The 5,255-nt window shown below is 38.0% G+C and overlaps 1 long non-coding RNA gene across 1 annotated transcript; it reads right to left on the bottom strand.

Moving 5' to 3' along the window:
* Positions 1 to 676: 676 nt before the first annotated feature.
* Positions 677 to 4,616, bottom strand: LOC121061981. The gene is made up of 2 exons (XR_005815360.1): positions 4,290 to 4,616; positions 677 to 1,386 (listed from the first exon to the last, which is right to left on the bottom strand). It is a non-coding gene; the product is annotated as an uncharacterized LOC121061981 (long non-coding RNA).
* Between the last annotated feature and the right edge of the window lie 639 nt (positions 4,617 to 5,255).

Raw genomic sequence — 5,255 nt, 5'->3', positions numbered from 1 at the left:
TAATAGCACAGTAGGTGGTTTTTAATGTCATATCAAGCTGTACAGCAATTATTCTGTGTACTATGACTACCTCCTGAAGAATCTTAAGAATGTTAATGTGATGGGGTTACCACTGTCAAAGTGATATTCCTCATTCTAAATATAGTTTGGTTACTTCTTAGTATTAAATGAAGTATGCTTATTGCTATCTTGGCTAATAATTCAGGTTACTCATCAGAGAGGAGTTTCTCACCTCATGGTTCCTGGATCACCAACAGTCAGTAAGACTGATCTAAAATTCCCTCCCTAGTAGTATTCAGTGCCCTGAGCAAGTGAACAAACGTATAAAATGGGAGAAAGTACAAATAATATATTTACATGAAGTTTTAAGTATTTGCAAATTTAATTTTTTATTTGGGCAACAAAGCTCTACTTTTTTTGTTTTGTTTTCCAGAAACTTTGCTATTCTGTTTATTTAAAAGGGTTGGGAACATGCATCTGAAAAGGAAAAAAAAAAAAAAAAAAAAGCTTATAGAATTACAGTATTTGGGGGGAGGCAGAAACAGTGCCATAATTTCTTTGAAAGACTTAACCACATTAAGTATGTGCTCGTATCAGAGCAAAACTGGGTAGAAAGAAACTGAATAAAAAATATAAATTAGATATGTTTTGGGTGGTGACTTTTTTTTAAAAAAAAAAAAAAGGCTTCATCTTTATGCAACAATAATTGAGATTTGCAACTTACAATGCCATTTTTATTTTTATTTTTTGTCTTTAAAAAAAATGAGAGGTGTGGGAGGAATTGCATGTAGCAGGGAAGATGAAAGTTTTTCTCACTCTCAAATAACCTTAACCTGATTTGGAAAATGAATACAGTCAAAAAAAAAAAGAAAAATATTTTTAAAAGTGCACTACACTATTGGTGCACAATTCCTTAGAGGATCTTGAGAAACGGTATATGCATATACACATGTGTGTTTATACATACATGTACATATGCACACATTCTGTCACTTGACAGCAGTTGTTGAAATGACAAAGTTCAAAGTCCCAAGATTGTGCTGGCATCACTGATTCACACATAAGTATGTCTTGGCAACCTCCATGCCAAAAGCTGTGTTGATGACCAAAGGAAAATGTTAATTTTATCACCATTCAACTAAAAACTTCTGGAGGCTACAGATGGAAATTTACTGCCAGTCTACTGTGCTGCTTGTCAAGGATGGAAAGACAGACAAACTCACATGAGTGTGATTTAAATGAAAGATCCTAAAGCCCAATATGTAGAAAGTGATGCTCCTGAAGAAGTTAACAATACTTTTGATTGTGAACATCTTCGGTAAGAAGTGAGGCCTGGAGCTCACTACTCTGTTCCTTGGATCTTGCAGACTTTATGCTTTTTCTGTTCTGCAGAGAGACAACTTCAGTAATAAGTGGGACAAGCACCATCACCTCCCCTGCCCAGCCTAATCACCAGCTTCATCTGAGTACCAGGCCAGACACGAGGATTATCACACCAAGGCTGAAGGCACATTGCCTTTTGTAATGCCCTAACCACAGCTACTGGACCAGGTTTTTCAGGGAACTTAGACAACAGACACCACATCTGTGGATTAAGTGTGAGAAGAGCATTAAGATAAGCAAAGACCTGGCAAGATGGAAGCAGTCTGATATCTGTGCAGAAGCAAAAATTTAAGCATACAAGAGCACAAATTTTTACTTCTAAAATTCCAAAGAGATCAAACAAAGGTTCTGTGAATTGTACCCTTGTGCTTGTATGTCTCGATTCTACCCAAGTCCCATTTTAGGCCAGTAAAGGTTTGCAAATTGCACTCTTGCGGTCAGATGACCAGATTTCACCAAGTCTTTCTGTGAATTTATGTCTCCTGTGGCAAGGGCAAAGGAAAGAATGATATTTCAGATTAAACTCGCATGGATTAAGAGCAAAAACCAGGCAGATGAGCAATCTGTTCTTCATTAAGTAAAATGGGAATCACCTGCAACAATGACAAACGAATGCACTCAGTCCTGTCTCGCTTCTGAAGTGATTATCATGTGAGGAGAAAACTACCTGGGAATTCCCAAGCTAAGAATTTATAGATACATACTTCCTGAGCATTAAAACACACATTAAAGTTATTTTACTTGTTGCTGGAGTTACAGATGAAGAGAAATTTCCTCAGAATAAGTCAAATTCTATGCAGTTTTCTTACACAGATAACTTTTGCATCTGACAAAATAGTCTCAAGAGGCTGAATATTTTTAAGGTTAAATTCATGTAAGGCTATGCTACTAAAGAAGTAGTGTCTTGTTCTTCCTAGTCCAGCTGAGGATGAAAATACCAAGCACAGGTGCTGTTCTGCATGGCAGTCTGTGTGAGCATCCTCCGAGGACATTCCTTAGCCTGCACAATTTACAGTCAGCGACAAGAAATTGAACAGTATTTACATGATTTGCTTGACTACATCTTTCCTTTCACTGTCCTGTCTTCATCCTCCCAAACATCATTTGTTTGGTAAAACATAAGCTTTGCCAGTGACCCGACAAGGAAAAAATTAGTTGCTTCCATGGATATTTATGCTATTGCATGTGTGACGTTACAGTACGGGACATACAACTATTATGCTTTTACCACCACCATTCATTAGCTTCACTCATTGTATGGCATCTTCCAGAGACACTACCGGCCAAAGTTAATATGTCAAATTTCCTAATTTGTCTTTAATCTGCCTTGAAAAGAGGGAGAAAGCAGAACTAGAACTTGGATCTTTTCTTTTTAAATCAAGGAAGACAACCTCTCTCATAACTGAATACCAGAAAAAAAAAAAAAACCTGCTGCTTCCAAAATAATCAGATATGAATAATGAGATCAGGAAGAAAAGAATCAACACCACCATCTGATAAAAATAAACACTGTACTTCCTACAAAGATATGGGATGTTAATTTTTAAGAACATAACTAGATTAGCCATCTTCAGTGCGTTTGTTTAAATTGATACTTTAGCTATTTATACCTCATTTTACTCAGCAACAAGAAAAGGCAATCACATGAAAACAGCAGCTAGTCAGTTCAAAATCATTAGAAGGAACATTTTTGCTACCTACCATACTCAGCAACTTTGGTCTGGGGGCAATGACTCAGATCACCTATGCTCATTCATAAAATTAGGGACAATCCCACCTCTTTCTTCCCAAAAACCTGCAAAAAACTCCTCCCCCCTCCTCCCCCCCATACATACTGATATACTAGTGAAAGGAATAACTAATCTTAAATAAGCAATAATGAGTGGCTACTCTTTCAAGAAAAATCAGTTAGGGATACTGCATGGGAATAAAGCAGTCTCTTGTACTGGAGCATTAGTTAAATGACACAACTGTAGTACATAGTGTATGCCCATTACCATTCTCCCTGCAGCCTTTTTTGCTTTATCCAGTCAAGATACAATATGCATGTCCACTCCAATTATCAAAAAGTCTCTAAATCACCTCAATTTAGCATTTGCTGTCAGAGTCAACTTAAACTTTTTTTTATCTCTCCTTAATAAAAGAAAGGGAATTGTGATAAAATGGGAGGAACCTGATATATTAAAACCAAACCAAAACAACAACACAAAGTCATCGTATTCTTTCATCCTTTCAAGGAAATATCCAAATAATACAGCTATCCACCACTGGGCGGGTAAGCATTTTTATGTTCTGGTGTATAGTATGTAGCTGTATGCTTTAATTATTTAACTGCTCTTATCCACTTTCCTCTGGCTAAATATCAGAGGGAATGGGAGTATCTAAATTTTATATCTGTAGCACTTCAATGGGTTGTTTGTTGTACCTAAAATAATGAGTATGAATGGATACTAGGAAGTTTTTCAGTTTTATACTGAATCCACTAGACTGCTGTCTCATCTCATCTTTGTCCTCTAAAAGAGCTAATTCATCTGCAGCCAACTTACTGGTAGGAATTTGCAGCAGCCAATAGCATCTCAAATAGCACCTTCTCACAGCTGTCAATTAAAAATTGTTCTCTTTAGTCAGAGATTCATTGGCTTCAGTATTCCCAGAAACCAGCACTAAGTTGCTGCATAAGGAAGTATGTACAATACTTTGGGAAATGGAGCATAATGCAGAGATGTGAGAATTACTGGATACCTAACCCAGAAAGTCTACACAAAACAATAAGCAAAGCAACTGCCATCAGGCATCCAGACATGTTTGTTCCCTGCTGTATCAATCCTGCTCCAGGCTGATATGACTGGACTGACCTACACAACAAAGAGTAAAAATCCATCTGACTCCACACCATGCAGACCTACCTCCTTCGCTTCCACTGCCATGAAAACCCCCACAGTACCCCAGCTTCTACAGACTGAATGCCCCCTGCAAATTCAAATAAAACTATGTTCCAATAATTATTTGACATTTTCAAGCATTCTTTTTTAATATGCAAAAGAACTAACCAAAACATAGAGTCTTCCTTCATATCTAAGCCCCATACATAAAGCTAATGGAAAGTACAGTCTCTACTCCCATTGAATCACAGAATCATTAGGGTTGGACAAGACCTCCAAGATCATCTGGTCCAACCATCACCCTACCTCCGATGTCACCCACTAAACCATGTCCATAAGCACCACGTCCAACCTTTCCTTGAACACCCTCAAGGATGGTGACTCCACCACCTCCCCGGGCAACCCGTTCCAATGCCTGACTGCTCCTTCTGAGAAGAAATGTCTCCTCATTTTCAACCTAAACCTCCCCTGGTGCAACTTGAGGCCATTCCCTCTAGTCCTATCACTGGTTACCTGTGAGAGAAGGCTGACCCCCAGCTCCCCACACCTTCCTTTCAGGTGGCTACAGAGAGCAATGAGGTCTCCCCTGAGCCTCCTCTTCCCCATAGTAAACAACCCCAGTTCCATTACTCATCCCCTCCCCTGAGTTGCACCTCTGAAACTGCACTCATCAATAAACCCTACCATTTCACAGAGGAATGGATTCAGTTGTAAGGTAATGATGAAAACTTGCCGTATGGGGATTGTCACGCTTCCAGTGACCAAACACACTGTCATGGATTTTCTCACAACAGTTGTCTTCAACAATGAAGGAAAAGTCTATATTTAAGACCTTTTTAAATTTTAAGAAGGTCCAAGAGTTTCATATAAGTAACTACTTTGGAAGAAAAACACATTAAGAGAATTTTCAAAGCTTGGAATGTATCATAATTCAGTAAAAAATACACTAAATCTTAAACGTAACTGTAATAGAATTGTTTGCTTTTAAAT

This window comes from Cygnus olor, chromosome 1 (genome assembly GCF_009769625.2).
Source record: "Cygnus olor isolate bCygOlo1 chromosome 1, bCygOlo1.pri.v2, whole genome shotgun sequence".
In the NCBI taxonomy this organism is placed as follows: domain Eukaryota; kingdom Metazoa; phylum Chordata; class Aves; order Anseriformes; family Anatidae; genus Cygnus; species Cygnus olor.
This window is presented reverse-complemented; position numbering and strand designations above follow the sequence as displayed.